At 35.8% G+C, this 24,942-nt stretch overlaps 1 protein-coding gene across 1 annotated transcript in view; it reads right to left on the bottom strand.

The window, feature by feature from the left end:
• LOC148653687 (neuronal migration protein doublecortin-like) overlaps positions 1-24,942 on the bottom strand; it is a 78,430-nt gene that overhangs the window by 25,370 nt on the left and 28,118 nt on the right. The window lies entirely within an intron of this gene.

Below are 24,942 nucleotides of genomic sequence, written 5' to 3'. Positions count from 1 at the left end.
ATTATTATTATTATTATTATTATTATTATTATTATTATTATTATTATTATTATTATTATTTTTCAGGGAAAGGCAGAAAATAATTGTATAAGCAGCCATAAAAAATGTTTTGTAAAATACTGTTATTATTTTATGTTTACAAAGATAATTAGCTTAAAATCTTTTGATTCAGTTCCCACAAGCAAACATTTGTAAGTTTTTGAATTACAGTTTTCCAAATTGTGTGCAAACTAACAAATGAGTCTGTGAAATGCAATGTTAAAAGCCATAAAATACACATTTAAATAAGTAAATATACATTTACTTGTATGTAAAAAAGATGAGAAGATGACACTTGAGCAGCAAAAGAAACATAAGGGAGACTGTAGTTCCATCTGATTCTGCCTGCTTAGAGATCCAAACTAATTTATATTCAACCCATGTTTGCTGTTAGCTCTGGAGCGGGCAAATTATTTTTGGAATAGCTCCCAGATTCAGCTGAATTTCTCAGGGGGTGTCTTGACTTAAGAGCTTGATAAAGGCTCTCTGTTTACTCTATCACCAGATACATTTTTTGGTTGCATGAGATGAGACTGATATGTAGAATTATTGCCGAGAAGGTTGTTGGAGTAGTTTTTGTATCAAGTCACTTTGCTAGCACATGTATAGGTCTCTCTTTATGAAGATTCATAACTACAAAATGTCAACCAATTACCAAACGAAGCAGAACAGAGTGTTTCTCCCTCTAAACAATGCCAACCAATCCCTCATCCCATTTAGAAACCAGTGTTTATGCTCTGCCATGTAATCCCATTAAGACTAATCCTTGCCCTTCTTATTGTTTAATTGTGACATATTGCACTATATTCAACAGTCTCCTTATGCTTTTGTTGTTATTTTGTGTTGAAAACCAGGTTTAAGGTCACTGCTCCAACAACATCCTGGTTGGGTGTGAGGTTTGCACATCAAGCAGTATTTGTATGTAATTACACTTTACACATTGCTAATTTGTTTTTTGGACAATCAAAATTTGTGTAATCCTATCATTTACACATATTATATAATTGTGAAAGCATTTGAACTAGTTATGTTGCAGCATAATGGAAGTCCTTTGAGGTAATGCTGAGGAATTTCCTTTTAAAAGAATATGATTCTTAACAGGTTAGTTTAACCTTACATACAACAAACAATGCCTACTTTTTCACAGTTAAGTAGTGTTAATAATAATAATAATAATAATAATAATAATAATAATAATAATAATAATAATTCACTTCTCCTTCCCCACAGATACAAACTGTACAGTAAATAAACAAATAAATAACTTGTAAATTACCAAGTAGAAATAATGAAAAATACAGAATATGCAACATAAGCACGGTTAATTCAATGACGTCAGAAATATACACTCTGAATTAATTAACCATTAACTACTAATGTTATATTTCACTTTAGAGTAAAGGCACATCAACACTATCAAAATAATAATTCCAAAGGAGCAGGATAACAAAAACAATGAGACTGCAGCCATTTTTGTTCTATGAAAATGCAGACTTTCTTCAAGAGAAATGCATTTGCATTTGCTTTTTAATTTCCTGTAACTCATTCCTCCATCACCCATACAGGTATCCCTGTATTGGGCTTCTAGTGAAGGACCACTAAGATGAGTCAGGCAGTTAATACAGAAGCTCCCTATAAAGGGCTGTAACTGTGTCTGCAGCCGTAGCCCAAACTACCATTGTCCCCTTCATGGATGCTCTCCATGGATGCTCTCAGTCTAGAGTTCCATATCAATTCTGGGAATGGGCCAAAGAAGGGAAGGCAGAGGCTCCAAACATAGCACTAGTGTCTCTTCAGTCACAGTTGGACCAGCAAATCAGATCCATTTCTATCACTGTGAGAGGCTGTGATTAAACGCATTATCCAGAAAGAGCACTAAGTGTATAGAAGAGTACCAGTACCAAGAGTATCTTTACAACTGAAAGTATATCTCTTAATTTTAAGATTTTATTTTTATGCTTGGTTTGTAATGCACTTTGAGCTGCTATTTGTATGAAAGGTGCCCTATAAACAAAGTTTTTTTATATATTATTCGATATATCTATTTATAAAAACAAAGAAAAAGAGACCTTTTTACTTTGCAGCCAAAAGTACTGTACACCTCTGAACTCTCTCAAATTCCCACCTATCCCCCAGACAGAGCAAACACAGAGCGAGGGGGTAGAGTCGTATGATGTCAACAAAGAGTCATATACACTCTGGGAAGGGCATACGAGTGGATGATTTTAGAGTTACTGATTTTGGCGGTGAAGTCTAGTTTATCCCCCAAAAAACCTTCACCTGCAACTTTAATGGTTTTCGTGTATTCAATGGAATCATGTATTATGGCTCTTTAGTACTACAGATTCTACGATACATGCAGTATGCGATGGCATAAAAAATAAATATTAAAGCCTTTCTTTCTTTAGCTGGGGAGTCCATTAAGCAAAATCCGAATACATGCTCAGAGACACAACAGTGCAATCTGCTTTCTCAAAAGCCAGCCTCTTGTATTGGTAGACTATAGCACTATAGCAGTCTCATCAACCAGACTAAATGGCCTGTTGCATTGGGTAGGATGCAAAATGATGAAAACGAGGAAAGAGGCAATTGCTACTCATACAGTATTTATAATGAGCTGTGCATGCCCTAAGTTTAGGTCCTCTCTCCTGATAGTTTAAGACTCTGTAAATGATTTCATAACACATTTTGTACACAAAGTAGTTTATGTGTCAACGGTATCCCCAACAAACAGTAAATTCCAAAATTTTCTTATAAATATTCTATTTGAAGTGCAAATTAATATGAAACCCCTTAAAACATTAGTAAATGGAAATGGAAATCCTATCTTTCATAGCCTTTTTATTTATACTGGTGATAAAACGTCCTTCATTCAGAATCATTCTGAAGAGGCTTTGTAGAACGCAGTCACAAACATCTTGAGCAGCAGACCTTTCCACAGCTAACAGAGTCCCACATAGAGGGGAGACAATGTTGGGATTGTGAAGCGACAAAGAGATATCTCAGCTAAAAATAAATACACATTATGTGCTTCAGGATGTTACTTTTCATCTGTCCTCAAACACAGTAGATTTTGTACTTTGTTAAAAACCTGTGCTGTTGTTTAGAAAACATAATCATTATGGAAATGCAAAACAATTAGAGACTTTTTTAATCAGTTTTTAGTATTACAGTATGTTGCTCTATGTAAATTCCCAGAGATGATCCTTTTTGAAACAGAAGGCGAATAATTTGTCCATAGTTGTCAAACAGTTGAGTTATTGCTCAACTCAATGTCTGTGTTACTACTTATTTACATAAAAAGCCAGGCTGGAATTATGTGTTGTATTTACTTTGCCTACAGTGGACTGCTGAGCCTCGCACAGATTCCACAGCTACTTCCTGTGGAATTAAAGCCCTGTTTCTATTTCACTTATCTCACTACTTTTTATTTCATAAATGTTGCTTTTTAGAAAATGGCAAACACCCCAGTTTCAGCCTTGAATCCTTCTGAATTATTTCAGCCAGAAACTGTAGGGTATACAATATATGTTTCCAAAATACTACATATGCACTGGTATAAAAAGTTGTGTTATAAAGATTCAGCCCTTACATAACTTAGAATATTTAAAATCTGCTATATACAGTATGTCACGTTACATTTTTTAATATATATTTGCCATGAAAGGCATATCACCTCAGTTTGGACTGCTGAGATACATTAGGCAATATACAGTATTCCACCTCCGGTCTTTGTATACCATAATTCATTTCAGCAGAACTGCTACCTTTCACTGTGGTCTTATTTAATATCCTACATGTATGTATTTATATGATACTTTAGCCAAGAAATGAAAGAGGCTTAGTCATATACTATATGCTGCCAATGTGAGCAATTTGTTTAGGTATAGAACACAGGATTTAAAAGAGGCTCTTTATAATCAATCCACAACGTACACTTTTTGCCATGTTGCCTCACTTCGGGACATTGAGTTACTGTATGTAACCTCTGTATAATGATTTCACTACTTATTTTTAATGCCCCTTTCTGTGTCTATTCTAAATTGTATCCATGCAATTTTAACAGTAACCATCTCATATTTGAGCAGCAGCCTAAAAGGAAGACAATAGGGACAAAACAGGATACAACCTGGATGTTACATATGTCCATATTTGTGTTTTTATAAACAAAAACAAGTATTACATTTTGTACAAAGGTTTAACTGTGATATGCTGTGCAGAAAAACCCTGGCAGAATAACATGGATTTTCTAATATTCTTTGTAGCAGTTCCTCATAATAATTAATGAAGGGATTTATCTTTAATTAATTAATTGCTTACACTTATATAGCCCTTTTCTGGACACTCCACTAAAACCGCTCCACCTGGATGATTCGACGGCACCCATAGTGCACCAGAATGCTCACCACACACCAGCTATTAGTGGGGAGAAGAACAGAGTAATGAAGCCAGTTCATAGGTGGTGATTATTAGGGCATGACCACAGAGAATCAGGAACTTGGTTTTATATCTCATCCAAAGGATGGCACCTTTTTTACAGTATAGTGTCCCTGTCACTATACTGGGGCATTAGGACTCACATAGACCACAGAGTGAGTGCCCCCTGTTGGCCACACAAACACCTCTGCCAGCAGCAACCTTAGTTTTTCCCAGGAGGTCTCCCATCCACATACTGACCAGGCTCACACCTGCTTAGCAGCAGTGGGTTGCTAGATGTGAATTGCTAGGTGACATGGCTGCTGGCACATTGACTATTAAAAGCATGACAAGACACAGAACTAAAACAGCACCAATATTTTTTCTAGAAATCATACTGAATGAAACTGGCAGAAAATGATGGAAGTCATTAATACATAAAAGTACTGATAAATTAACTGTGTTTTTGTTACACTGCCATTATACTGCATTAAGCATTTACACATGTTCTAATGATAATTTTGTTTTGGAGTCTCATCTAGTTATGGTTATTTTTTTTAAATATATTTCATATATATTTTTAATAATTGGATTAAAAGAACATTATTTTTTTGTAGAGTTTCTGGATGAAATCTTCACACTCTAAGCATTTTAAAATCACTGACCTTTGATGTTAGAAGTAAGTCTTGGAAAGTAATAGTTTGTGTGTAAGGTGGCCGCATTTATTTGAAATATCATAAGTATGAAAATGTATTAATCCTTTTTTTATTACTAGGCAGAGAAATTCATGGTTGCATGAAATTGCCCATGTCTCACCATTATCTCAATCTTTTTTCAAGGTGACTTCCTTCCAGAATTCCACAGACATAGAGGATTTAGTATTTCTGTAACTCATGAATAAAGAGAGGGTATAATAGATGCTCAGCGTCTCAACATTCATACTGTATAAGGTGATCAGAGAATTAAGGCTACATCCCAGACTCCACAGTCAGTCAATTTGTGGGTATACAACACTAAAGCACATGCATCATTATCTCTATATTTAGACCACTTTAGTCTTGTATGGTAATGGGGGAGCATGTTGGTTCTATGTTGTTTTCTGTATATTTAAAAAATATATCTTTTTCTTTTTCTAGTACAAAAAAAACTATACACTGTTTATTAATAACAGAACTGCAATATACCTCTCCCTGCCCTATCTTCAGACCTCCCATTCTCACCTGAAACCTCACCTTAATTCTTGTTTCAACAGCTGTTCATGTTTCCAACTGAAGCTATACTCAAGTTGTTACATTAAAAAAATGGTTCCATACATGATATAACAGATAAATTGGAACAACAATCTCTAGCTCACAGTAAATGAAGCAAAAACATCCTCTACCAATATTCAGATCTTAATGCTAGTGTCAGGGCTTGCCAACAAAAACTGAACAGCAACTGAAGCACGTAGATTTACCTTGCAAACACCAGTTAGTTTTGTGTTTAAACACTTGTCAAACCTCAGCTTTACAGTTCCTTTTAGTGGTCAAAGTTCTGTCATGCTATGTTTGAAAAGTACTTACAGCTATAACCTTCTCTATAACACCCTTGAGTTCTAGGCTTATCTAACCAATAAAAACATATTGTGACATATTGTGAGATCACAGAGCTGAATAGCTGGTTTTATGTTACTGTTTAAGAAACAGGAATCAATTGACATACGTATGGATGACTGGAACAGTTTCAAAGTTCTTATGCCTGCTGAGGGATTTTTCAGGGTTTTTTTTGTTATAAAATACTGATTTCAAGACAGAGAAGGAGGTATTCCATGCAGTTCATACAGTTATTTCCTCAGGGTGCAAGTTGAACCCTTTGGTCAACAGGACTCCAGTTTGAGCCTGAGTTGTCATTAGCTGACAAGTGATTGGGCAATGCTGGCTTATGTTAGCTGTTTAGGAGCTGCTACCACTGTTTCTGTAGTATGTTTGGCCACCTGCAAGCTCCAAGGGGTGTCAGTGTAAGACTAATAAGTCACTGATAATTCTCCTGTAGAGCACTATGGAACTTGCAATATGTCAAAAACATGAATGGCTTGCAAAGCCTCTTCTCTTAAGGAAACCTTTTCACGTTCTTATGTTGAATGCCAAATTTAATGTGTAGACACCAAAAAACTGTATTTTTGTACAGTATTTTCCAGAAAGAAAAATAACATAAGCTTATAAAACAGCTGTCATCTTCGTACTGCCATTGCCAAATTAGCTTTAACTTTTGTCTCAGGCTTCAGCTTTGCGTGCTAGTGCTGACAGATCAGACCAGACACATGAAGAATCATGAGGGGCAGGGGAATGGCAAAGTGTTGAATGGCTGTAAACCCATACTATATTACTGACTCCAGCATTTATCTGGAAACTGCAACAGCCCACACTAACACAGCCAATTCTCTAGTTAATGGAAAAACATTCTCAGACTTAAACAAGTCTCTGGGTCTGGCACAAACTGGAATATGTATTCTTTTCCATATTATTAAATAAAAAGCCAAAAACTGCTTCACAAAGTAATATCTTATTGTAATTGTAACAACCACTGCACTTATATATGGGTTCTTATAAAGACCCAGAAGGCAGTCATTTACTGAAATTACTAATTATTTGCAAATGTCTTCTGCTCTTGAGTAAGTGGTACTGTGCATAAAATATGGTTATGAAATGTAGAAGAAACTCCATGATCCTCACATAAAAAAAACAAACATATACTGTATACTTTATCATTGCCTATTTTAGTCATATGTTGTGATATATCTCTTAAATTACACTTTAATCAGTATACTGTATGTGACTGACAGTATAGTCTTTAGCTATATAGTCTACTAGTAACTTTAATAAAAATTCTCAAACTAAATTTATTTTACATAAAAAAATGTCTTATCAATGAGACAGTTGACTGAGAACACGGATCTCGTTGATGATGTTTCATGTTAAGCTATAAAAGAAAAATGCAAATGAAATGCAATCACTTCATTTGCACAACTTTCATAGTGCCCAAAACAGGCTCAGCAGTATTTCAAGCATGCATTACCTATATGATTTCTTTTATTATTGTTCATAGAATATGTTGCTCGCTTAACAGCATTTTTTAAAATGAGGAATCCAGATTCCAAAATGTGATCAAATATCTAATAAAATATGAAACATCACTGTTCACTGAGAAATGAAAAAGAGAATATGGCCTCAAAGGCATTACCCTAAGACAACAATCGGAAACCACAATTTGTGCTCTTAATATTGTACTTAACTTGCTCATTTTTTTTCTGGCAATAAAAATCTATTGTTCTTTTCTTAAATAAATGTATGTATTCATATTTTAATTATAGTTGAAAATAAATTGACAAAAGACAAATCCCAAAAATGCTGTCAGAGCCTCTTGATGTTCTGTCGCCATCTCTCATTGACAATTAAGCCTTAGGCAGGCATGTTAATTAGTCTCCATGCACACTTAATGCAGAAAAATTACTGTGGCTTTTAGACTAACTAATCTTTATTGGAAGCTTGCCACAGCCTTTCTTTTATTCGAAGACAAGACTTTTATTTATGCAACAATCACAACTTGCATTTATCCTTGCAGATTCTCAGCAAGAAAGCAAAGGTCCGGAAAACAGCAGTATAGGAAGTACAAAAAAAAGTATTACTTGATGAGCTGTACATTGTAAAAGAAATATATTTTAATATCTTGACTGTAGCTTTTTTGAGAGTTGTAAGGTAATATTTTTTATGTTTTGCCCACTAATGTGACTATCCACACATGTGTCTTAAAGATCTATGAATTCATTGGGATCTACTTTGCAGTTCTGTTTCAGTAATTTGGGTGCTGTCCACAAAGTAATCACCTAATGTACTGAACTATCTCAGCCGAGAACTCTTTTTGTCTGGCATCTAGCAAAAAATGTCACATGCATCACTTTGCAAAGCCAAGCGGTGCTCCTAAACCAAAGACGCGTGATACAGTATTTTCTGGATACATATTTGACATTTTGTTCTATTTGGCTGCCATTAACACCAGATATACCATTAAAAGGAAGCAACAGTAACTAAAACATTAAAATCCCAAAGTAGCACTGCTGTCAAAAGTGCTCTGTAGCATTTAGCATTTATTACTGTCGAAAAGCTAGGCAGGATAGTTTTATCCCTCCCCCAGGTGTATTAAGGCAATAGAAAAAAGGAACTGCAGCGTTACCTATATGAAAACTATTTTATGTTTTGTCATCTTCATAATACCATTAAGAGAAATAAGAAACTACTTTTAGTAGGCTATATTCATATTTATGCCCAACATCTGACACTTACTTGAAAGAAAGATCAGTTTTTCTAGTGCCATCTGAATCATGCAGTGAAATTCCAGTGACTTTGTATTTTAACTATTATGCCCCCAAGAACAGCAAACATTCAGCTTAAAAAGCAAAACAGTATATATAAAATTAATAGCTTGCTAATATAAGTTATGTGTCAGTCTGAATTTCTCCTGTGATTCTATTAATAGATGTATAAAATTCCCTACCTAATGAGAGAAAACAATTATGTGAGTGGCTAGTCCTTCACTTGGTTTCAAAATTAATGCATCTATCCCTGTAAGGTCCCTCAATCAGGCGGGGAATTTCAAGCAAATATTCCACCATGAAAACCAAGGAGTTCTCAAAACAGCTCAGGGATAAAACTCTATAAAGGTACAGGTAAGGAGAAAGGGATAAAAATATTTCAAGGACAAAAAATATCTTTTAGAGCATGTTGTTGTCAAATTAATAAGAGGTGGTAAACAACATTTCTGTAAATGTTACCCTAGATCTGCAACCTCAAAACCCACATGAGGTTTACAACAAAGTACTTAAGCGATATTGTAAACATGTTGCAAAATATGGCAAAATGTATTTTATGATCACACAAGACAAAATTTAAACTGTTTGGTTAAATGCCAAGTGTAACGTCTGACACAAACCTAACTAATGCATCGCTCAGTCAGCACTCTAGCTTCTGTCAAGCACGGTGGAGGCGAAATTATGTTATACTGTAGTCCCTAACACTGGGAAGTTTGTCAGGACTGTTGGGAACATTGATGGAACAAACTATATTCAAATCTCAGAGGAAAACCTGCGTCAAACCTGCTTCGTACCTAGAATTGGAACGAAAATTCACATTTCAACATCCAAAGTACAAGGCCAAAGCTTCACTGGACTGGCTTAAGAATAAGAAAGTGAATGTCCTTGAGTGTCCCAGACATAACTGGTTTAAATGCCAAGTATAACATCTGACAAACTATTGAGTATCTTTGGAAAGACTTGAAAACTGCTGCCTGTAAGCACCTTGAGATAGCTTGAGCTTATCTGCCAAAAACAGGCACAAATTTAACCAAGTGAGTATACAAAGTTGGAAGAGATTTACTCCCAAAAGACATGTGACAATAATTGCTGCAAAGGTTGCATCTACCAAATATTTAGTTCTCAAGGCTGTGTATTTATGCAATCAATACATTTAATTTTTTCAATTTTGTTTTTGTTGATATTAGTTGTAACTTAACTTAAAAATATAAAGTTTAAAAAAAGGTATGCAGGTGTAATTTCATTTAATGAGACATCTTGAATACATTTAAAAGCCACTGTATGTGAGATATGCATCAGGAAGGCAATTGGTAGAATACGAGGATCCTTATGCGCAACCGTGAGTCTCGCAGAATGTGGAGTAGGACAGGGACAATCCAAAAGATGTAATCCAGGGTCTTGGATATGGGTCTTGAAATAGGGAGGCAAAGAATCCGGTAAGAAGGGAAATCCAAAAACAAAATCCAAAAGGTGTGGTCAAAAGGCAGGAGCAAAATTAGGTAACAGGAGATCAGTCAAAAGGTTGGGGCACACGCACACGCACACGCACACGCACACGCACACGCACACGCACACGCACACGCACACGCACACGCACACGCACACGCACACGCACACCGTACAGAGCATTCTACTGGAGGCTTCTCAATAGTGAGCAAGGGTTGGTGTGTGAGGGAACTTTAAATACTGAAAGGAAAGGGATGTGGTTGGATAATTGGTTCAGGAGTGAGAATTTGTGGAATGTAGTGCATGTTGGAATGTGATGGGTTCAACTAGGAATGAGATTGTGAAACAGTGAGTTTGGGAATGCAACACCGTTTGCGAGGGAGAGTATGGGGCGTGACAGGAATGGAACGGCGTTTGCGAGGAAAAGTGTGGGGCGTGACAATATGAAAGAAATGACAAGGCAGCTGCGCTTGCCTTTTACCCATTCATCCATTTTTTCAACCACTTCATCTAATTTAGGGTCATGAGGGAGCCAGAGCCTATCCAGCAAGCAATGAGTGCAGGGGTACACACTGAATGGGATGCGATTCAATTGCAGGACACAAATATACAAAGAGATGCACACACTTACACCAGGAGCAATTATTTCTACAAACGGATTAACCTACCAGTATGTCTTTGGATTGCAGAGGGAACACAAGGCAAACATGCAAAATCCAAGCAGATAGTACCACTGATCCAGAATTGAACCCAGGGCTAAATACTCTTCCACCTTGCTCTTTGTAATTTGTGTAAATTAGGATATAAACTGCAAATGGATCAAATCTACCAACAAAAGAATAAAGATAGAAAAGCTGTCACTGCTAAAATTGAAGCAGATCTAGTTGAGATAGAACTCAGATAACAGAGAACAATTGAATTTCAGAATCAACAAATGCAGGTAAAATACTGTATATTAGGCTTAAACAGGATATAGTTTTAAAACGTGGTCCTTTGTGGCACTTATTTTCCACTGTAGATTGAACTAATGTAATGACAGACTCTCATAGTAAATGAATTAGATGGGCAATTTGCTCACAGTTTGCCTGCAGTGGAAAATCTGTCCCCTTATGTTCTCATGTCACTGCTTATAAATAAATAAGCTTTCTGAAGTAGAATTATTTTACAGATGACCTTCTGTATGATTTGAGAAGACAAAAACCTTTGCAATTTTTCAGACTCTCGTTAGATATTCACAACATATAGGTATATGGGGTGGGGCAGTGGCTCTGTGGCTAAGGATCTGCTCCTGTGGCTGGAAGGTTGCAGGTTCATATCCTGTGGCCAGCAGAGGAATCCTACTGTTGGGCCCTGCACAAGGCCCTTAACTCCATGGACACCATATAAATGGCTGAGCCTGTGCTCTGACCCCAAGCTTCTATCCCTGCTTGTGTGTCTCATGGAGAGCAAGTTGGGGTATGTGAAAAGACAAACTCCTACTAAGAGAAATTGTATATGGCCAATGAAGTGATCTGCTCCTATAGGACTTTCTGTTTTTTTGGACTTTTTGGATGTCCTTATTTATCAATATTTAATTGCATTAAGTACTCTTAATGACTTTGAATGAACAGCTGAAAATAGCAATTGAAAACTTCCATTCATCTTATCATCCCAGCTACAGATGATAATTACCAGGTTCCGTAGCTTCATTTGCACTATCTTAATTCAATGAAATGGTCTTTCATTCCTCTTAGTAAGGGAAAAACATTAATTACATTCATTTCTTCATGGAACATTATTCTGTATTTCAGCTCTCATTAAATATCTTCCTTTAACATATGCAAATGGAACTGTTCGAATACAGGCCTATTTCTATTTGAAAACACTTAAAGGAAAGATATAAAGCTTTTTACCAATAGCCAAGTTTCCAGATGTTTAGTTTTAGGAAGATGTAACAGCTGTGCAAAAATCTTAGGCATCTTAAACACAATTTAGAGTTACAATATGTGTTTTATTATTTGCATCAACAATTTACTTAAAGCCTCCATTAGGGTTTTTGCTATTATGTTAACTATAGCTGTAATTAATTCAGCTTAATTTAGAATTCTTTATTTCCTGTTGATCTTTATTTCACATTGATCAGAATCTTGACATTTCAAGAACAACAACAGAAAAGCAGCCAATATGAAGTGCTGTAGCAGCTAATCCATGATATTTGCCAATCAAATCTCCTTGACTTATTGTCAAAGAGTCATTGTCAGGTCATTCTCATCATTAATTTTATATATTTCTCTTCACACATCCATAAAGCTAAAACGCTTCTTTCTGTTCTAAAAATACAACTCTATTTTAATTAATTCATCCATTTTCTGTGCTTTTTATCCAGTACAGGGCTGTGGGGACACCGGATCCTAACCCAGCAAACAATGGCCACAAGGGAGAGTACACCCTGAATGGGATGCCAGTCTATCGCAGACACACACAGACATGCTCACACTCAAACCAGGGACAATTTTCCCAGAAGTCAATAACCTACCAGTATTTATTTGGACTGGGGTAGGAAACCAGAGCCCCCAGAGGAAACCCATATGAACATGGGGAGAATGTACAAACTCCATGCAGATAGCACCCCAGGTCTGGAATTGATCCTAAGGTCCCATCCCCATAAGAGAGCAAAGCTAACAACTCTGCTTGTCTGCTGCCCATACACATGTCTTCAATTTTCCCCCAAAAAATTCCAGTTAACTTACTGGTATATTTTTGGAATGTGGGAGGAAATAGGAACCCTGAGGATACTCACATGAACAAGAAGAGAACTTGCAAACTCCATGCAGGTAGCATGAACCTAGGGCCCCAGTGCTTTGAAGCAGCAATGTTAACCACTGTGCCCCCATGCCACCCATAATTATTAATGGTTAGCTTAAAACCCATCCACCTATTTTCTAACCACTCCTTTCAGTTCAGGGTTGTGGGGGAGCCAGAGTCTATCTCGGCAAGAAATAGACTTAAGGATGCAAGCAAAAGACTCACCCACGCATCACTGGAATGTGAAAGACAACATGTTAACAAGGAGATCATGACTGAGGATGCATCAGTCCAGAATTTAATGCGGGCAGGATCCAAGACCAGGGAAATAGTAGTCCTAAAGAATGTTCCCTCTAACTTCTAATGTCCTGTGTGCGCAAAAATTTCAAGTTGTGCTGATTTTTTTCCCCAGTGACAAAAGCTTGTGCACACTAAATTGAGTGTATGTAAAAGTGTAAACCTGAAATCATTTTTTGTTAATATAGTCATTCTCATAGAAGCATCGAGATCCAAAAGACCGGGACAGCGATTCAACAAGCCGAGTCATAGAGACTAAGTGCCGAACGAGCATGAGCAGTGAGGTTCGAGATTACGGAGAGGATAGATATCGAGTAGCAATAATAATACACACAGCCAAGTTGGGCCTTTCGCAGCCAGTCTCGTGGTCAATTTAGCATCTTTCAATTGCCGACCATGTTTGTTTTATTATTATCATCTTTTTTATTTAATTTTTTTGTGCGCAGTTCAATTTCCTATGTGCGCTGATTTCATAACCTGTGTGCGTGTGCACACGTGCACAGCTTAGAGGAAAACATTGGTCCAAACCATCTTCAGTCTTCATAAGTCCTGATTTCTTTATCTTTCTGGTGTTAGCAGTACTCTGTTTAAGGGATCTCCAGCAGTGTTCCTCAATATGATCTTATAATTTGACTTCAGAATTGATCTACAAAATGCCCTATTAGAAATAATGATTCCAACCCCTTGACCTTTAAGTGTGAATTATAACTGGATAAACAAACCTCTGGAATGAGCAGCAATATGTGCATACCACATTTCATTCCTTTTTAATTATATTTTTATTCTTGTGGGATGGATGTGATTAAGCCCTCCTTGAATTTTATTTTAAAAAATCACAGATGCTATACAGAGCCTAAGTCACATTTTTGCTGACCCAGCTTTAGTTGGGTCTTCTCTAGCAAGTGCACTACATAAGGTTCACTGGTGAACAAGAGACACACAAACATTACAGTTTCATCTGCTTCACAGCCATCACTTTTAAAGACCACATTACCTCTAATAATATTTTGCTTTTACGTAGTACTCAAAAAATCATTTTTTTGAACGACAGTATTTTGTTAGGTCGTCTCCTTTTTGGTATCCTGAACAAACATAACCATGGCATACATTTAAAGGAAACATTTTTTTTGTTTACCTATGAAGCAAACAGAATCAGAATGAAACTTTGAAACAATAATGTTCATAACAAATATCTGGACTAATTATTGGTGATATCCTACCAGAAGTAAAAGCGGGTATATCATTTGTTGTCAGGTTTTTAGCCAAAAGAGACATCAGAACTATTAGTGTTTGGATTATATACAAGATCAAATAACCTTTGAAAATAATTAAATGAAAATAATGCATGAAATGATGGACTATTTATTATTTCTGCCATCCATTATCAGAAAGGTGCTGCCACCTGGTAATGAAATCAGCAATCTGTTGCTAATCAGGAAGCACAGCCAATACAGGACAATTTTAAACTTTTAAATTTTTCAACTGGTAAGAGTAAAGGACAGGAGGCTTACGTGGGTGACAGCTGATTGTTCATAAGTTTATTTAAATATTTATTTAAAGAAGTGGGAAAAATAAAAAAAAATAAAGAAAGGTGAATTGTGAGTTAAATACATTAAGAGCAAAATAAGAGATACAGTATATGTTTAATAGTCAGGTTTTACAAGAAGAAAATACTCCAAAAATGCCTTTTCAAACAGTTAAAAAGATGGGGGTATCTTCTACAGAAGATATTATGAAAATAGCACAGGATTTTTATTGAAGTTTTGATGAGGGAAAGAGATTGAAGAAGATAAACTGAAAATGTTATTGGGTGGGATGATTGAGAAGATGAAAATAAAGTCTATATATAAGATGAAAATAGAGTCTGATTTAATAGAACATTTAATGATGGAGAATATGTTTCTTTCTTAAAGACTTTTAAACTGGGAAAAGCTTCTGGTGGTGATGGGTTTCCACTTGAATTTAATCAACATAATTATAGTAGGAAATTAGAGGCCAATGAGGCCAATGTCTTCTACATTTTGATTCTAACTTGTTTGGTAAAATGTTAGCATTCAGTATGAGAAAGGTTTTAGTGGATATCATGCACATAGACCAAACATGTGCTGTGCCAAGCCAAAGGTTAACTCTAGCATAGAATATTATAAATTGGGTAAGGCTGTTGTATAACAGTGTTGAACGTAAGTTTTTGATAAATGGGATTTAAGTGATTAAGTAAATAGAAGTGTAGTATCAGATAAGACAGTCCAATGTCCTCTTTTTTATTTTTGTCTGGCATGGAACTTATTATACAGGCCTTAAGAGCAAATACAGAGATTAAAGTTTTTTTTACTTCAGGGCAGTGAAGGACTGTAGGTAAAATACATATTGTACATGGGTGATGTTGTGCTTTTTTGTCCTGATACTGGGTCCTTTTGGAGGAACTAGAGGATTTTGGAACTGAACAGAGAGATTTCTGAAGTGATGTATTATGGAAAATGGGTGGGTGGGTCAGATTGTGGTTTGAGAGTCAAAACTGATCTTATTAAAACACAGCGATTCACAGTTTTCAAAATAGGTTCAAAATGGGAAAAAGATTAAAAAAGACACAATTTATCATAGTAAGACAAAATGGGTGAAAGATTTGGAAAACCTGATCTTGTGACAAGTGTAACTGAACATTTTATCTTGTTTTACAGGCAGGAATGAGAACATTTTATTTTATTTGTTTGTTTACGGGGCCCTGGTTAAGATTTCTATAATTAACCACATTTCCATTCACTGTACCAGTTTGTTTTTCAATATCTTAACAAACTCTACTTGAACTTAATCGTGCCAGTAAAAGGCTTTACTTTCTGTTATACAAAAGCGAAAGGAAAAAATATGTCCATACAAAATGAGCAAAATGAGGTTTCGGAATTGCAAAAGGGCCAAAAGATGAGCCAACAGAGTTTTGAAGTTTCTTTTGGACAGATGAGACCAAGTGTGCAGAAAGAAAGGAACTGCTGGTGCTCCAAAGAACACCATATCATATACAGTATAAAGCTGTAATGTCATCTGTATCATCTGTATTCCTGAAAGTAACTTCCTGGCCTAGGCATACAGTATATGGCTACCTGTGCAACTGGTTCACTTGTCTCTATTGATGTAACTATGGCAACAGCCAAATGAATTCTGTAGTTTACAGAATTCTGTAGTTACATAAATGTTGTTTGCTCATGTGAAAGAAAATCCTAGAAAAGGGTTTTCATACTTCACCATGCACAATGACAAACACCCAAGAACCAGCGCAACCCAGCCAGTGCAACCAGGTTCATCAGGAGTGGAAAATAGTCACCTTCCCAATTTCAATCCAATTTTATAAATACTTATATATAGAATAGGCAAGAACTCCACAGGCCATGGCAAAGCTTTTCAAACAATTACACACATTGTAATGAAATTTACTTCAGGTGAATATGTTCCAGTACTTATGGCCACTTGAAATTACTAGGTTGTACATAAAGTATGATTTTTGTTCCAATATGATTAAGTGTTTGCAGGGAATTACCAAAAAAAACATATATTACACTGCACTTATTCAGGTCAATGAAACTATTTTTAAATGTAAGGATTCTGTGGAAAGGAATATTGTGAGCAGACACAGTAACCTATGAACATTCTTCTAACTTCAATACTTTATTGCAATAAGGCAGAAGAACAAGGACCATTCAGTAAATCACTTTCTTTTATCCAGCTGTTAAGAGCATCCCTTTTTTCCTGTAATTAATTTCCAACACACCCTCCCACACATTCACACACCATTGGGAATCAGCAGCTTTGCAGACTTTAGGTTGGCTTGCTCACAGCCATTCCAGCTCCCCCTTGCCAGCACTGTTCTAAGTTAAACATGGTATATGGAAGATACGAGAAGCATGACATATTGTTTGTTGTTACTATGAATACAGAACAGAATGAATGCAAAACACTTCATACCAAGAAAAGCATTAAATTCAGTGATGAAAAGGGGATTAAGAGGTATGAGAATACACTATCTTGACAAACATTCTTAATTTTATTTATTGCCTTATTTGTGTTTTCAGCCTCCATCTGAGCTTTCATATTGAAGTGTTTTATGGACACAAAAATAAGAAAAAAGTGTAGTCGCGTAATAGAGATTAAAATTCAAATTTCAAAAGATATCGCAAATGAACACCTATTTTGCTGCCAAAAAACGAGAATATAAAACAATGACAGATCTCCTATCAGAATTTCGGAGGACACTGCAGATCTGTTAATGGAAAAAGTCATGAGCAAGATTAACACAAGTCTACCAATTTGTTTCTCTTTTATTTTGTTTCAGTGTTACAATCTCCTTTTGGTATTTCTCATCTATTTGCCGTGTAGCAGACTTTCCAATGACAAATATTGAAATTACACTGTACTGTGTCAGCATAAATAGGCTGCAAAGGAACAGGTAAAGATTTATTTCAATACTGTTAAGAAAAGAAAACAGACACAAAGTATCACACCTGAAGAAGGCTCCACAGCTGAAATGTTATGTGTTTTTTTTCTTTTTGACATTGTACTTTGTCTGGTACATGCATTACTAGGAGTTGAACAGGATATTATACAAGAAATGAGCTAAGATTTCATTTTGACATCAGATAAAATCATGTACATAATACATAATGAAAATGTAATAATGACAATATAGGGGATATAGAAATCTATACATTCTAGAAAGGCAAAACATTTTCAGACATTATTAATTATCCTGCACTAACAAATCAATCTATCGGAGTCGGACACAGAGTCGTACAGTACCTGTAAACGTTAAAGCTCACAATTCATTTTAGACATTTGTGTTACCTCCTGAATATGAATTGCCAAAACATTCTTTGGAGTTTATGTTTGCAAAGGTGATAAAGGGCAAATTGGTCTGCCCTGTTTTAATTAACAAGAAAAAATGATCTCTCGAATCATTGCTGGTAGGAAAACCACGCCACACACAAGCAGCTATACTACCTACTGAGAGAAAGAATCCATGATCAACTCAAACTCAAAACAGGATCACCATCTAAGAGATTGTTTGCAGAAAGTCAAAGCTTTAGGTGCTAATACAATTGTGTGTTTCATACTGTCATCAATCAACTCATAGCTGCAGGTATCCTATGTAGGTGCCTCAACAACAGTATCGTTACTGTAAGGAAGGAAACGCAATGTGATCTGAAATTCTATGCTAAATTTTTTAAAAAATAATGATTCTCTAGATAAATTTTATTAGAGCTATTTTTCCTGTGAATTATTGTTTTAAGAGTAAGATTAAGGATGGAGCCACCTCCTTCATACACCAGAAGAGTTTGTGTCTTCAAAATAAGGTCAGAAAGAACAGAGTGTTTGTTAATGCAGAGTGACACATCAAACAGCACCACAAAATAATACTAATCCACTAACACAAAATAGGTTATTTGCAAACTGAAAGCAGCATATTAACTGATGATAAACTCCATGTTAATACACAGCTCTGTACTAAACTACTACAATAGGTAAAAACAAATTGTAATGAACTTAGCCATTGCAATTACCCAGCTCCATACTAAAAATATTCTGAGTTGAAACGAAACCAAAGTAACTGTAGTTGCTGCCCTCAAGAGGATACTAAAGTATGAGATTGTTAGTATGACGTTTGCTATAAGCAATTTAGTGCTTTCTTTTTTTTATATAAGTCTGTTACATCACAACTCTGTAGTGACTGCTGTGACTTTGTAAACAGTAGCTTAAATTGTGTTGTGGTGTACATTCATGGTATAACCACCACAACAAATAAAAACATCAGTTGCAAAGAACTCAGGGTTAACAAAACTTAGAGTGTAGTGCCCAAAGGGTGTCTCCCTCTAGCCTTGGATTTTATTTTGAAAATCAAGGTCATTATTTAGCAAAACTGAAGAGACCCAGCTACCCCAAACAGTCAAGTTCCACAGACATAAGTTAGAAAACATTCTTAGATGAAGTGCAACAAATGAGGCAAAAGTGTACAAGGTTTGTCATTATATTATTTTGTAAACATAAATGTAGTCTATCATGAAAAAAACAGTGTGTTCTCTTGAGAATATAGCATTAAATTATCATGAGCATATAATTCAAATATTCCCATTCAAAGCCTTTCACTTCCAGTTCGGTAGAGCAACAGCTTAATCATTAGTACTATACTTAGGAAGGGTGCGGCTGGTCTCTAACTTTGTTATGCTGGTTTATTTCTTGCAATTGTGCAGGGATCTGGGGATGATGCAGACAGTAGCAAACGAGTTAGTATGCAACAAAAATCAGAAAGTTTGTTGTAATTGACCCACTGCGTGTACGGACTTTTTGAAATGCCCCAACTGTATTTTGTTACAAAGCAATAAAAAATGCAAAAAAATTGTATGTGAGACATGGCATGTGCTGAATATTAAAACTGACTGACTGACTTTAGAATATACAATTTCAAAATGTAATTTACAAAACATGTGTCAGGGAATAATATGAAACCCTTAATAACAAGGTATTAAAATGATTAATTAAAGAAAATGGAACAGATCTCTACAGTCATTAAAAATGCTAATGGAAAGGTAGCTTTCTGTACATATACATTTTCATAGTCACAAGATTTGTATTCTGGGTTCAGTTCGTCCAGCTTTGACTATATTGCGCTTTATTTACCCAATTAAAGACGAAGAAAATACAAAATTGTCCAGAGGTTAGCCTTTCCTTTATAGTTAAATAAAATGAAGAGCAAATAAGATACTACAGTATACCACATTAATTAAAATGAATGCATATCAATCAGTAGAGAGTATTGACTCATAGATGTAAAACTCAGGAAGGGGAAATACCAGAAGATTACATTGAAAGGAGACTAACACAAAGGCTTTTATACTTTCAATAACTAGAAACAATTTTGAAAGGAACAGAAGCATATTAAGATTGCATTACATTTTTCGGTGCTGGAAACAAATAAATTGTGATGAAAGACATAGAATTTAATTGTTCATCTTTCCTAGGAAGGATATAGAGCTGTACAGTATGTTTTCTTAGCATAGTAAGTGATTTGCTTTCATAGAGTGTATTTGTCTTTTCATGTGTGTATATCCCATGTGACTTTTTGCTTTTTAAATGTTCACTTTAATGGGATAATTAAGGTAGTACAACTTTATTTTATAGTTCTAAGTATCTTCTGCATGTTTCCAAATTTTAATCACCCTCAGAAAACATGTATTTATTAGTCTTTGACTCACATTCTTGTACATGAAAATGAACTTTTGCAGAATTCCCTTTACTGTCTCTGTTTCCTCATCCTTTAAGCACAACCATTTTAATAATAATAATTATTATTATTAATTAAGTCTGGGGTCTGCAATTTGACACAATACCTGATATACACCAGTTTTACCCGTTCCTATGATCTATACCAGCCTTCCCACAAAAGGCTAGTGAGGAAAATTAAATATTTTCTTATTTCCTTCTGCCTTCAAAGCTGGCTCAGAGGAACACTGCTGTCCAAAAGGGCACTGGGACGACTCAGTACCATGGACAGTACTATGAACAAACAGTCCTCTTTAGAACATAATGATATTTGTCCATAATGTTCTTATAGTATTTTAAACTTATGATTATGCTGAAATATATTCAGACCTGAATAAAGTCTGTCCTTTTTTTCTCAACCCTTATCATGAACATATACTTATTAGTTAACACTATCAAATCAAATAATCAAATAGAGAACAAATTTGTGCAGGCCTTCAACATAAGCAGCTGACTGATTTACATTAATTCTGGAGTTGTTGTAACATTGTGGATAACATCCTTTCTCCCTTTGCATCCACCAATTATTGAACTATTTGTAATTATTGAATCCATGTTACAGGCTCAAAAAGATATGAATGAACCTCAGTTTAATAATTCCTCCTGACAAAAACAGACTGTCACCACACTATCCTTGATCCACCATAATTCCAAATTCTAAATTGGTGGTGAACAAAATACATTTTTAACTCTGCATTTTTCTGGTTCAGATATAGGTTCTTTTACACCAGTTCAAGTATAGTATCAATAAAGGCATTGACTCTGAGCAAGAGATCCTGGAACTGAGTGTGCTATATAAATTGAGAACTTGCTCTTAATTTTCCTCCATCCTTTCCTACCATGTTTAGAGGGTCAGAAAAGCAATCTATGGAGTCAGTGCACGAGATCTCCAGAGCGAATGCCTTTTGGGAATGGCTGGGTAATAAATCACAGACTGCACTGGATGCTGACTCCGACTGTAAGGCACGACCAATCTCCAGGGGAGCCATGTGCCACAGGGACAGAGCCATATTAATGAACAAATGATCTCAGAAAAAAAAAGTAGATCAGGCCTCAAAACGATGACACTGCAGCAGAGAACGTGACTTGAATCTGTTTTTATCTCCCGAGAGCAGGCTGCTTGCCATAGCCCAAGAAATCCACCACATCATCACCACCCTTTAATCCTGTGAATCATCATCTGTTGCTCTTTGTTGGGTTTAAATGCCGTATGTAGAAAAACACCTTCAGAGAATTAAAGGCTGCCAAGATGGAACATTAAGATGCTGTCATTCATCTCTTTGCAGCCCTCTGTATGCAATAGTGTTGCTGTTTCCTCCTGTCAAGTTTTCTGGATGTCATAAAATCTGGTGCGTGAGTTTTTTAAAGCATGTACATATTATGGCTAAAGTCCAGAAGTACATCATGTGCTAACTGTATTATTCAGCTAGTTTAACAAATTATACAGTAAACCCTTCAGTTAGTTATCAGCTAAATAATTATTTTGCCTTATCTAATATGCCCTTTTCTCCTTTTGATTTATCAGGATTCTATCACTGAAACTGAAGGGCAGGGAACTATATAAGACAATTATGATGCACAACTTGTGGAGTTCATGGATCGCAGCTGGTACCTGATGTTTAAATGCCCTCCAGGCCCACTCTGCTGAGGTGATGTTATACAAATGGTCTGAATTGTCTCCAGCTCTATTAAGCATCCTCCTGCAAGTGTCTCATTGAGCTGTTGCTATGGTGACACCCTATCTCTGTTAAGTTCTAGCAGTTAATATGATTGATGCTATTGGGGCATTATTAGGAATCTAGCAATTTCCTCCTGGGCTTATCTCACTTGTAGATGGAGAGGTTGATGCAGGGCAAGAGAAGAGACCAAATTATTGTGAAAAAGTGCATTCTAGCTTGTTGTCAATCAAATTCAAAATCCCCTTTTATGATTTTTAAAAGCAGGTCTCATTTTTCTTTGTACTTTTAGGTGCTTTACAGTTTGAAGACCTTTCCCATATAAATATATATATATTGTTGATGCAGAAAATTTGTGACCAAAGGTGTAATGCTTCAAAAGGTGGGATTAAAAATGTTTAAAAAGCATCCAGCATGTCTGACATGATGCAATGAAAATTCTTCACATGAACACATCTCCATTTAAGCGTGTCCTGCCTTTCACTGCATATTAATATTAAGGATAGTCCTAAGAGCAGACTCAGCACATTGTGTCATTGTCACTGATAAAATTTACTCCATTACTGAGAAGCAAATCACCATGGCAACCCCATCTGCTGTCTGCTTTTACCGATAGAGTTCTCTCTACTGAACCACCCAAATGTCTAAAGCTGCAAAAAGTGGTTATACCGTTCAAAATTGATCATTATTAAAATATTACATTTTTGTTCCCTTATTTTTTCCTTTTCTAATTTTGAGAAAAAGAAAAATGCCTGAGGATTTCATTTTGAGTTACAAAACAGACAATTAAAGTAATTTCGTTTAAGAAAGGCTGATTCACAGGTATCGAAGATTTTTAGATTTCCATTCACTTCCCTTTCATACCTCTTTTTATTTTTCAAATAGAAAACATATTGTAGAAGAAGAAACTAAAAACAACTGAGCTAAACTACTGTATGATAATGATTTAAAGCCCATAAAGAGAGAAGACACAAGAGGAACATAAAAGACAGAGAACACCAGCAAAAATGTCACAAAAAGTCACATCCAAACTGAACTTTCACTTAGTAATAATACTGATGAGCTGCAAAGAATACAATGACAAGTACAGTACAGCTGCCCCAAGGGATGAGGGGGTGGGGCCATACTAGGGGCTGTTGTCCTTGTAAAAGGTTGAAATCTTACAAAAGGTTGCCATTTGTTGTTTTCAATCAGAATTGTTTTTAACTGTAACCCTAACTACTGTATATACTGTATAGGTATCTTAAAATCTGACAATTTCAGAAAACAGATAACATCAAATTAAATAGATAGCATAGTGGTGGTGGTACAGTATATCTTAATTTGGTCTAAGGAAATCAATGACTAGCTTTTACAATTACCAATCCATTGATCTGCTCAAAGATGGAGCACTAAAGAGTATAGTTAACTATCTAAAGTAATTTGTTTAAAAAGACATACTGTATGATCAAATGTAATTTTACACAAGGCAACTGACCATTGGATCAGAGGTTGAAAAGCAGATCTTTGAAACTGCTCAATACAAAGAAGAATGAATAAGGATGCCATAAAATTTAGTATGATTCTTATATAAGACAATTCAGACTAAAAAAATATTAACATTGGGAGGACTTTTAATTTCTTGTGACTAAGACTGTACAGTTCATTGATCACTGTTAATATCCTGTATCACCTTGTATAAATGAATACGCTAAATGAAAAATATACATAATGATCATTTTCAAAAGGGGTCTTTAACTGATGCTCAGTGTAACATTGTGACATTGTCCAGCAGTAGGGGAAAAATGGCTGCTGAATAAGATTTTCTGCATTCCTCCTTTATTCATCATGCAGCAGAGTCTTCAAGGACAAAAGAAGGAAATGTACATCACTACAGTAGGGAGATGAATCATTTTGCATTGTTCTTGATACTTAACCACAACTATCTTCACTGCATGTTTTAAAAAATGAAATCATTGCTAATTTTCTGCCAGCTGAATGAATTTGCATGTTCTGTCTGAGTGCACAGGCTGCTGATGGCTGATGAGAAAATAGATAGAATTTGCTTGCAATTAAAACTGATTGTGCCAACTCCTTTCACAGCAGTGGTGAATAAAAGGAAACAAGTGAAAAAAGTACCGGGCATGCGCTCACACACACACACATGGGGATGAGGTGACTGACGGACCAGCCCCCTCCAGCTGGGGTCTCTTTGTGCTGCGGATGTGGTTCCCTAGCAACCAGTCACACCAGCTGTCAGAGCGGAATGGGGAGAGAGCATTGCGGAAAAGCACAGAATCAGAAAGGGGTGGGCACTGCATCAGACTCACTCCTCCAGAAAGCACCAGCAACTGGCTGGAAACAAAGGAAAGAATCTCTGAAAGACATTGTCTAAACTCACACATACTGCAGATACTCGAAAAAAGAAAGCCCTCACTTTACAAAGGTCTTTCTCTATAACAAAATTCCTGAGGCAAAAGGAAACCTCAGAAATCATTGGTTAATCAGCAAGACACTACGTATTGTGTTTTAAAATGCTAGAAAGGATAGGCACTTACATGTTACTATCATGCAGCATAAACGGTGTTTTGCAGAGATATCCAGTCCTTTCATATGGTGTCCTATTTTGTGAAATTAAAAAATTGTGCACACACATTT

Source organism: Lepisosteus platostomus, chromosome 10 (genome assembly GCF_059453375.1).
Source record: "Lepisosteus platostomus isolate fLepPlt1 chromosome 10, fLepPlt1.hap1, whole genome shotgun sequence".
NCBI lineage: Eukaryota > Metazoa > Chordata > Actinopteri > Semionotiformes > Lepisosteidae > Lepisosteus > Lepisosteus platostomus.
Note: the sequence above shows the minus strand (reverse complement) of the source record. Positions and strands in the feature narration are given on the sequence as shown.